This window comes from Rhodnius prolixus, unplaced genomic scaffold (genome assembly GCF_049639745.1).
Source record: "Rhodnius prolixus isolate KJV_2025 unplaced genomic scaffold, Rpr scaffold_7, whole genome shotgun sequence".
Lineage (NCBI taxonomy): Eukaryota > Metazoa > Arthropoda > Insecta > Hemiptera > Reduviidae > Rhodnius > Rhodnius prolixus.
The window spans coordinates 30,788,970-30,800,990 of NW_027411582.1; positions in this window are offsets into that span (position 1 = coordinate 30,788,970).

Below are 12,021 nucleotides of genomic sequence, written 5' to 3' on the forward strand. Positions count from 1 at the left end.
TGGCCTTATTGTTAACTATCAAAGTAAGAAAATGAAGAAATACAACGAACTTGGGGAAAAACCACCACTTTTTCCACTGGTTTTAACATATTATATTTCCAAACAGATCGACCAATCAAGTACGATCAAGCATTGGCCTTATTGTTAACTATCAAAGTAAGAAAATGAAGAAATACAACGAACTTGGGGAAAAACCACCACTTTTTCCACTGGTTTTAACATATTATATTTCCAAACAGATCGACCAATCAAGTACGATCAAGCATTGGCCTTATTGTTAACTATCAAAGTAAGAAAATGAAGAAATACAACGAACTTGGGGAAAAACCACCACTTTTTCCACTGGTTTTAACATATTATATTTCCAAATAGATCGACCAATCAAGTACGATCAAGCATTGGCCTTATTGTTAACTATCAAAGTAAGAAAATGAAGAAATACAACGAACTTGGGGAAAAACCACCACTTTTTCCACTGGTTTTAACATATTATATTTCCAAACAGATCGACCAATCAAGTACGATCAAGCATTGGCCTTATTGTTAACTATCAAAGTAAGAAAATGAAGAAATACAACGAACTTGGGGAAAAACCACCACTTTTTCCACTGGTTTTAACATATTATATTTCCAAATAGATCGACCAATCAAGTACGATCAAGCATTGGCCTTATTGTTAACTATCAAAGTAAGAAAATGAAGAAATACAACGAACTTGGGGAAAAACCACCACTTTTTCCACTGGTTTTAACATATTATATTTCCAAACAGATCGACCAATCAAGTACGATCAAGCATTGGCCTTATTGTTAACTATCAAAGTAAGAAAATGAAGAAATACAACGAACATGGGGAAAAACCACCACTTTTTCCACTGGTTTTAACATATTATATTTCCAAACAGATCGACCAATCAAGTACGATCAAGCATTGGCCTTATTGTTAACTATCAAAGTAAGAAAATGAAGAAATACAACGAACTTGGGGAAAAACCACCACTTTTTCCACTGGTTTTAACATATTATATTTCCAAACAGATCGACCAATCAAGTACGATCAAGCATTGGCCTTATTGTTAACTATCAAAGTAAGAAAATGAAGAAATACAACGAACTTGGGGAAAAACCACCACTTTTTCCACTGGTTTTAACATATTATATTTCCAAACAGATCGACCAATCAAGTACGATCAAGCATTGGCCTTATTGTTAACTATCAAAGTAAGAAAATGAAGAAATACAACGAACTTGGGGAAAAACCACCACTTTTTCCACTGGTTTTAACATATTATATTTCCAAACAGATCGACCAATCAAGTACGATCAAGCATTGGCCTTATTGTTAACTATCAAAGTAAGAAAATGAAGAAATACAACGAACTTGGGGAAAAACCACCACTTTTTCCACTGGTTTTAACATATTATATTTCCAAACAGATCGACCAATCAAGTACGATCAAGCATTGGCCTTATTGTTAACTATCAAAGTAAGAAAATGAAGAAATACAACGAACTTGGGGAAAAACCACCACTTTTTCCACTGGTTTTAACATATTATATTTCCAAATAGATCGACCAATCAAGTACGATCAAGCATTGGCCTTATTGTTAACTATCAAAGTAAGAAAATGAAGAAATACAACGAACTTGGGGAAAAACCACCACTTTTTCCACTGGTTTTAACATATTATATTTCCAAACAGATCGACCAATCAAGTACGATCAAGCATTGGCCTTATTGTTAACTATCAAAGTAAGAAAATGAAGAAATACAACGAACTTGGGGAAAAACCACCACTTTTTCCACTGGTTTTAACATATTATATTTCCAAACAGATCGACCAATCAAGTACGATCAAGCATTGGCCTTATTGTTAACTATCAAAGTAAGAAAATGAAGAAATACAACGAACTTGGGGAAAAACCACCACTTTTTCCACTGGTTTTAACATATTATATTTCCAAACAGATCGACCAATCAAGTACGATCAAGCATTGGCCTTATTGTTAACTATCAAAGTAAGAAAATGAAGAAATACAACGAACTTGGGGAAAAACCACCACTTTTTCCACTGGTTTTAACATATTATATTTCCAAACAGATCGACCAATCAAGTACGATCAAGCATTGGCCTTATTGTTAACTATCAAAGTAAGAAAATGAAGAAATACAACGAACTTGGGGAAAAACCACCACTTTTTCCACTGGTTTTAACATATTATATTTCCAAACAGATCGACCAATCAAGTACGATCAAGCATTGGCCTTATTGTTAACTATCAAAGTAAGAAAATGAAGAAATACAACGAACTTGGGGAAAAACCACCACTTTTTCCACTGGTTTTAACATATTATATTTCCAAACAGATCGACCAATCAAGTACGATCAAGCATTGGCCTTATTGTTAACTATCAAAGTAAGAAAATGAAGAAATACAACGAACTTGGGGAAAAACCACCACTTTTTCCACTGGTTTTAACATATTATATTTCCAAACAGATCGACCAATCAAGTACGATCAAGCATTGGCCTTATTGTTAACTATCAAAGTAAGAAAATGAAGAAATACAACGAACTTGGGGAAAAACCACCACTTTTTCCACTGGTTTTAACATATTATATTTCCAAACAGATCGACCAATCAAGTACGATCAAGCATTGGCCTTATTGTTAACTATCAAAGTAAGAAAATGAAGAAATACAACGAACTTGGGGAAAAACCACCACTTTTTCCACTGGTTTTAACATATTATATTTCCAAACAGATCGACCAATCAAGTACGATCAAGCATTGGCCTTATTGTTAACTATCAAAGTAAGAAAATGAAGAAATACAACGAACTTGGGGAAAAACCACCACTTTTTCCACTGGTTTTAACATATTATATTTCCAAACAGATCGACCAATCAAGTACGATCAAGCATTGGCCTTATTGTTAACTATCAAAGTAAGAAAATGAAGAAATACAACGAACTTGGGGAAAAACCACCACTTTTTCCACTGGTTTTAACATATTATATTTCCAAACAGATCGACCAATCAAGTACGATCAAGCATTGGCCTTATTGTTAACTATCAAAGTAAGAAAATGAAGAAATACAACGAACTTGGGGAAAAACCACCACTTTTTCCACTGGTTTTAACATATTATATTTCCAAACAGATCGACCAATCAAGTACGATCAAGCATTGGCCTTATTGTTAACTATCAAAGTAAGAAAATGAAGAAATACAACGAACTTGGGGAAAAACCACCACTTTTTCCACTGGTTTTAACATATTATATTTCCAAACAGATCGACCAATCAAGTACGATCAAGCATTGGCCTTATTGTTAACTATCAAAGTAAGAAAATGAAGAAATACAACGAACTTGGGGAAAAACCACCACTTTTTCCACTGGTTTTAACATATTATATTTCCAAACAGATCGACCAATCAAGTACGATCAAGCATTGGCCTTATTGTTAACTATCAAAGTAAGAAAATGAAGAAATACAACGAACTTGGGGAAAAACCACCACTTTTTCCACTGGTTTTAACATATTATATTTCCAAACAGATCGACCAATCAAGTACGATCAAGCATTGGCCTTATTGTTAACTATCAAAGTAAGAAAATGAAGAAATACAACGAACTTGGGGAAAAACCACCACTTTTTCCACTGGTTTTAACATATTATATTTCCAAACAGATCGACCAATCAAGTACGATCAAGCATTGGCCTTATTGTTAACTATCAAAGTAAGAAAATGAAGAAATACAACGAACTTGGGGAAAAACCACCACTTTTTCCACTGGTTTTAACATATTATATTTCCAAACAGATCGACCAATCAAGTACGATCAAGCATTGGCCTTATTGTTAACTATCAAAGTAAGAAAATGAAGAAATACAACGAACTTGGGGAAAAACCACCACTTTTTCCACTGGTTTTAACATATTATATTTCCAAACAGATCGACCAATCAAGTACGATCAAGCATTGGCCTTATTGTTAACTATCAAAGTAAGAAAATGAAGAAATACAACGAACTTGGGGAAAAACCACCACTTTTTCCACTGGTTTTAACATATTATATTTCCAAATAGATCGACCCATCAAGTACGATCTAGCATTGGCCTTATTGTTAACCATCAAAGTAAGAAAATGAAGAAATACAACGAACATGGGGAAAAAATGAGAAAAGTTATCTAATTTCAATGAATTCTTTCTATAATATGATAGTTAATATTAAGCCCAATGGTAGATCGTACTTGTTGAGTCGATCTATTTTGAAATAACAGAAGTAAAAACTAGTGGAAAAGGTGGAAATTCTTCCCCAAGTTCACCGGATTTCTCCTTTTTCTATCTTTGATAGTTAATGTTAAGGCCAATGGTAGATCGTACTTGTTGGGTCGATCTATTTTGAAATAACAGAAGTAAAAACTAGTGGAAAAGGTGGAAATTCTTCCCTAGGTTCACCGGATTTCCCTTTTTCTATCTTTGATAGTTAATATTAAGGCCAATGGTAGATCCTAATTGTTGGGTCGATCTATTTTGAAATAACAGAAGTAAAAACTAGTGGAAATGTGGAAATTCTTCCCTAAGTTCACCGGATTTCTCCTTTTTCTATCATTGACAGTTAATATTAAGGCCAATGGTAGATCGTACTTGTTGGGTCGATCTATTTTGAAATAACAGAAGTAAAAACTAGTGGAAAAAGTGGAAATTCTTCCCCAAGTTCACAGCATTTCTCCTTTTTGTATCTTTGATAGTTAATATTAAGGCCAATGGTAGATCGTACTTGTTGGGTCGATCTATTTTGAAATAACAGAAGTAAAAACTAGTGGAAAAAGGTGGAAATTCTTCCCTAAGTTCACAGGATTTCTCCTTTTTCTATCTTTGATAGTTAATATTAAGGCCAATGGTAGATCGTACTTGTTGGGTCGATCTATTTTGAAATAACAGAAGTAAAAACTAGTGGAAAAAGTGGAAATTCTTCCCCAAGTTCACAGCATTTCTCCTTTTTGTATCTTTGATAGTGAATATTAAGGCCAATGGTAGATCGTACTTGTTGGGTCGATCTATTTTGAAATAACAGAAGTAAAAACTAGTGGAAAAGGTGGAAATTCTTCCCTAGGTTCACCGGATTTCCCTTTTTCTATCTTTGATAGTTAATATTAAGGCCAATGGTAGATGGTACTTGTTGGGTCGATCTATTTTGAAATAACAGAAGTAAAAACTAGTGGAAAAGGTGGAAATTCTTCCCCAAGTTCACCGGATTTCTCCTTTTTCTATCTTTGATAGTTAATATTAAGGCCAATGGTAGATCGTACTTGTTGGGTCGATCTATTTTGAAATAACAGAAGTAAAAACTAGTGAAAAAGGTGGAAATTCTTCCCTAAGTTCACAGGATTTCTCCTTTTTCTATCTTTGATAGTTAATATAAAGGCCAATGGTAGATCCTACTTGTTAGGTCGATCTATTTTGAAATAACAGAAGTAAAAACTAGTGGAAAAAGTGGAAATTCTTCCCTAAGTTCACCGGATTTCTCCTTTTTCTATCATTGACAGTTAATATTAAGGCCAATGGTAGATCGTACTTGTTGGGTCGATCTATTTTGAAATAACAGAAGTAAAAACTATTGGAAAAAGTGGAAATTCTTCCCTAAGTTCACCGGATTTCTCCTTCTTGTATCTTTGATAGTTAATATTAAGGCCAATGGTAGATCGTACTTGTTGGGTCGATCTATTTTGAAATAACAGAAGTAAAAACTAGTGGAAAAAGTGGAAATTCTTCCCCAAGTTCACAGCATTTCTCCTTTTTGTATCTTTGATAGTTAATATTAAGGCCAATGGTAGATCGTACTTGTTGGGTCGATCTATTTTGAAATAACAGAAGTAAAAACTAGTGGAAAAAGTGGAAATTCTTCCCTAAGTTCACCGGATTTCTCCTTCTTGTATCTTTGATAGTTAATATTAAGGCCAATGGTAGATCGTACTTGTTGGGTCGATCTATTTTGAAATAACAGAAGTAAAAACTAGTGGAAAAAGTGGAAATTCTTCCCCAAGTTCACAGCATTTCTCCTTTTTGTATCTTTGATAGTGAATATTAAGGCCAATGGTAGATCGTACTTGTTGGGTCGATCTATTTTGAAATAACAGAAGTAAAAACTAGTGGAAAAAGTGGAAATTCTTCCCTAAGTTCACCGGATTTCTCCTTTTTCTATCTTTGATAGTTAATGTTAAGGCCAATGGTAGATCGTACTTGTTGGGTCGATCTATTTTGAAATAACGGAAGTAAAAACTAGTGGAAAAAGTGGAAATTCTTCCCTAAGTTCACAGGATTTCTCCTTTTTGTATCTTTGATAGTTAATATTAAGGCCAATGGTAGATCGTACTTGTTGGGTCGATCTATTTTGAAATAAAGAAGTAAAAACTAGTGGAAAAAGTGGAAATTCTTCCCCAAGTTCACAGCATTTCTCCTTTTTGTATCTTTGATAGTTAATATTAAGGCCAATGGTTGATCGTACTTGTTGTGTCGATCTATTTTGAAATAACAGAAGTAAAAACTAGTGGAAAAAGTGGAAATTCTTCCCCAAGTTCACAGCATTTCTCCTTTTTGTATCTTTGATAGTTAATATTAAGGCCAATGGTAGATCGTACTTGTTGGGTCGATCTATTTTGAAATAACAGAAGTAAAAACTAGTGGAAATGTGGAAATTCTTCCCTAGGTTCACAGGATTTCTCCTTTTTCTATCTTTGATAGTTAATATTAAGGCCAATGGTAGTTGGTACTTGTTGGGTCGTTCTATTTTGAAATAACAGAAGTAAAAACTAGTGGAAAAGGTGGAAATTCTTCCCTAAGTTCACCGGATTTCTCCTTTTTCTATCTTTGACAGTTAATATTAAGGCCAATGGAAGATCGTACTGTTTGGGTCGATCTATTTTGAAATAACAGAAGTAAAAACTAGTGGAAAAGGTGGAAATTCTTCCCTAAGTTCAGAGCATTTCTCCTTTTTCTATCTTTGATAGTTAATGTTAAGGCCAATGGTGGATCGTACTTGTTGGGTCGATCTATTTTGAAATAACAGAAGTAAAAACTAGTGGAAAAGGTGGAAATTCTTCCCTAAGTTCACCGGATTTCTCCTTTTTCTATCTTTGATAGTTAATGTTAAGGCCAATGGTAGATCGTACTTGTTGGGTCGATCTATTTTGAAATAACGGAAGTAAAAACTAGTGGAAAAAGTGGAAATTCTTCCCTAAGTTCACAGGATTTCTCCTTTTTCTATCTTTGATAGTTAATATTAAGGCCAATGGTAGATCGTACTTGTTGGGTCGATCTATTTTGAAATAACAGAAGTAAAAACTACTGGAAAAAGTGGAAATTCTTCCCTAAGTTCACAAGATTTCTCCTTTTTCTATCTTTGATAGTTAATATTAAGGCCAATGGTAGATCGTACTTGTTGGGTCGATCTATTTTGAAATAACAGAAGCAAAAACTAGTGGAAAAAGTGGAAATTCTTCCCCAAGTTCACAGCATTTCTCCTTTTTGTATCTTTGATAGTTAATATTAAGGCCAATGGTAGATCGTACTTGTTGGGTCGATCTATTTTGAAATAACAGAAGTAAAAACTAGTGGAAAAAGTGGAAATTCTTCCCTAAGTTCACAGGATTTCTCCTTTTTCTATCTTTGATAGTTAATATTAAGGCCAATGGTAGATCGTACTTGTTGGGTCGATCTATTTTGAAATAACGGAAGTAAAAACTAATGGAAAAAGTGAAAATTCTTCCCTAAGTTCACAGGATTTCTCCTTTTTCTATCTTTGATAGTTAATATTAAGGCCAATGGTAGATCGTACTTGTTGGGTCGATCTATTTTGAAATAACAGAAGTAAAAACTAGTGGAAAAAGTGGAAATTCTTCCCTAAGTTCACAGGATTTCTCCTTTTTCTATCTTTGATAGTTAATATTAAGGCCAATGGTAGATCGTACTTGTTGGGTCGATCTATTTTGAAATAACAGAAGTAAAAACTAGTGGAAAAAGTGGAAATTCTTCCCCAAGTTCACAGCATTTCTCCTTTTTGTATCTTTGATAGTTAATATTAAGGCCAATGGTAGATCGTACTTGTTGGGTCGATCTATTTTGAAATAACGGAAGTAAAAACTAATGGAAAAAGTGAAAATTCTTCCCTAAGTTCACAGGATTTCTCCTTTTTCTATCTTTGATAGTTAATATTAAGGCCAATGGTAGATCGTACTTGTTGGGTCGATCTATTTTGAAATAACGGAAGTAAAAACTAATGGAAAAAGTGAAAATTCTTCCCTAAGTTCACAGGATTTCTCCTTTTTCTATCTTTGATAGTTAATATTAAGGCCAATGGTAGATCGTACTTGTTGGGTCGATCTATTTTGAAATAACGGAAGTAAAAACTAATGGAAAAAGTGAAAATTCTTCCCTAAGTTCACAGGATTTCTCCTTTTTCTATCTTTGATAGTTAATATTAAGGCCAATGGTAGATCGTACTTGTTGGGTCGATCTATTTTGAAATAACAGAAGTAAAAACTAGTGGAAAAAGTGGAAATTCTTCCCTAAGTTCACCGGATTTCTCCTTTTTCTATCTTTGATAGTTAATGTTAAGGCCAATGGTAGATCGTACTAGTTGGGTCGATCTATTTTGAAATAACGGAAGTAAAAACTAGTGGAAAAAGTGGAAATTCTTCCATAAGTTCACAGGATTTCTCCTTTTTCTATCTTTGATAGTTAATATTAAGGCCAATGGTAGATGGTACTTGTTGGGTCGATCTATTTTGAAATAACAGAAGTAAAAACTAGTGGAAAAAGTGGAAATTCTTCCCCAAGTTCACAGCATTTCTCCTTTTTGTATCTTTGATAGTTAATATTAAGGCCAATGGTAGATCGTACTTGTTGGGTCGATCTATTTTGAAATAACAGAAGTAAAAACTAGTGGAAAAAGTGGAAATTCTTCCCCAAGTTCACAGCATTTCTCCTTTTTGTATCTTTGATAGTTAATATTAAGGCCAATGGTAGATCGTACTTGTTGGGTCGATCTATTTTGAAATAACAGAAGTAAAAACTAGTGGAAAAAGTGGAAATTCTTCCCTAAGTTCACCGGATTTCTCCTTCTTGTATCTTTGATAGTTAATATTAAGGCCAATGGTAGATCGTACTTGTTGGGTCGATCTATTTTGAAATAACAGAAGTAAAAACTAGTGGAAAAAGTGGAAATTCTTCCCCAAGTTCACAGCATTTCTCCTTTTTGTATCTTTGATAGTGAATATTAAGGCCAATGGTAGATCGTACTTGTTGGGTCGATCTATTTTGAAATAACAGAAGTAAAAACTAGTGGAAAAAGTGGAAATTCTTCCCTAAGTTCACCGGATTTCTCCTTTTTCTATCTTTGATAGTTAATGTTAAGGCCAATGGTAGATCGTACTTGTTGGGTCGATCTATTTTGAAATAACGGAAGTAAAAACTAGTGGAAAAAGTGGAAATTCTTCCCTAAGTTCACAGGATTTCTCCTTTTTGTATCATTGATAGTTAATATTAAGGCCAATGGTAGATCGTACTTGTTGGGTCGATCTATTTTGAAATAAAGAAGTAAAAACTAGTGGAAAAAGTGGAAATTCTTCCCCAAGTTCACAGCATTTCTCCTTTTTGTATCTTTGATAGTTAATATTAAGGCCAATGGTTGATCGTACTTGTTGGGTCGATCTATTTTGAAATAACAGAAGTAAAAACTAGTGGAAAAAGTGGAAATTCTTCCCCAAGTTCACAGCATTTCTCCTTTTTGTATCTTTGATAGTTAATATTAAGGCCAATGGTAGATCGTACTTGTTGGGTCGATCTATTTTGAAATAACGGAAGTAAAAACTAATGGAAAAAGTGAAAATTCTTCCCCTAAGTTCACAGGATTTCTCCTTTTTCTATCTTTGATAGTTAATATTAAGGCCAATGGTAGATCGTACTTGTTGGGTCGATCTATTTTGAAATAACAGAAGTAAAAACTAGTGGAAAAAGTGGAAATTCTTCCCCAAGTTCACAGCATTACTCCTTTTTGTATCTTTGATAGTTAATATTAAGGCCAATGGTAGATCGTACTTGTTGGGTCGATCTATTTTGAAATAACAGAAGTAAAAACTAGTGGAAAAAGTGGAAATTCTTCCCTAAGTTCACCGGATTTCTCCTTTTTCTATCTTTGATAGTTAATGTTAAGGCCAATGGTAGATCGTACTAGCTGGGTCGATCTATTTTGAAATAACGGAAGTAAAAACTAGTGGAAAAAGTGGAAATTCTTCCCTAAGTTCACAGGATTTCTCCTTTTTCTATCTTTGATAGTTAATATTAAGGCCAATGGTAGATCGTACTTGTTGGGTCGATCTATTTTGAAATAACAGAAGTAAAAACTAGTGGAAAAAGTGGAAATTCTTCCCCAAGTTCACAGCATTTCTCCTTTTTGTATCTTTGATAGTTAATATTAAGGCCAATGGTAGATCGTACTTGTTGGGTCGATCTATTTTGAAATAACAGAAGTAAAAACTAGTGGAAAAAGTGGAAATTCTTCCCCAAGTTCACAGCATTTCTCCTTTTTGTATCTTTGATAGTTAATATTAAGGCCAATGGTAGATCGTACTTGCTGGGTCGATCTATTTTGAAATAACAGAAGTAAAAACTAGTGGAAAAAGTGGAAATTCTTTCCCAAGTTCACAGCATTTCTCCTTTTTGTATCTTTGATAGTTAATATTAAGGCCAATGGTAGATCGTACTTGTTGGGTCGATCTATTTTGAAATAACAGAAGTAAAAACTAGTGGAAAAAGTGGAAATTCTTCCCCAAGTTCACAGCATTTCTCCTTTTTGTATCTTTGATAGTTAATATTAAGGCCAATGGTAGATCGTACTTGTTGGGTCGATCTATTTTGAAATAACGGAAGTAAAAACTAATGGAAAAAGTGAAAATTCTTCCCTAAGTTCACAGGATTTCTCCTTTTTCTATCTTTGATAGTTAATATTAAGGCCAATGGTAGATCGTACTTGTTGGGTCGATCTATTTTGAAATAACAGAAGTAAAAACTAGTGGAAAAAGTGGAAATTCTTCCCTAAGTTCACAGGATTTCTCCTTTTTCTATCTTTGATAGTTAATATTAAGGCCAATGGTAGATCGTACTTGTTGGGTCGATCTATTTTGAAATAACAGAAGTAAAAACTAGTGGAAAAAGTGGAAATTCTTCCCCAAGTTCACAGCATTTCTCCTTTTTGTATCTTTGATAGTTAATATTAAGGCCAATGGTAGATCGTACTTGTTGGGTCGATCTATTTTGAAATAACGGAAGTAAAAACTAATGGAAAAAGTGAAAATTCTTCCCTAAGTTCACAGGATTTCTCCTTTTTCTATCTTTGATAGTTAATATTAAGGCCAATGGTAGATCGTACTTGTTGGGTCGATCTATTTTGAAATAACGGAAGTAAAAACTAATGGAAAAAGTGAAAATTCTTCCCTAAGTTCACAGGATTTCTCCTTTTTCTATCTTTGATAGTTAATATTAAGGCCAATGGTAGATCGTACTTGTTGGGTCGATCTATTTTGAAATAACGGAAGTAAAAACTAATGGAAAAAGTGAAAATTCTTCCCTAAGTTCACAGGATTTCTCCTTTTTCTATCTTTGATAGTTAATATTAAGGCCAATGGTAGATCGTACTTGTTGGGTCGATCTATTTTGAAATAACAGAAGTAAAAACTAGTGGAAAAAGTGGAAATTCTTCCCTAAGTTCACCGGATTTCTCCTTTTTCTATCTTTGATAGTTAATGTTAAGGCCAATGGTAGATCGTACTAGTTGGGTCGATCTATTTTGAAATAACGGAAGTAAAAACTAGTGGAAAAAGTGGAAATTCTTCCATAAGTTCACAGGATTTCTCCTTTTTCTATCTTTGATAGTTAATATTAAGGCCAATGGTAGATGGTACTTGTTGGGTCGATCTATTTTGAAATAACAGAAGTAAAAACTAGTGGAAAA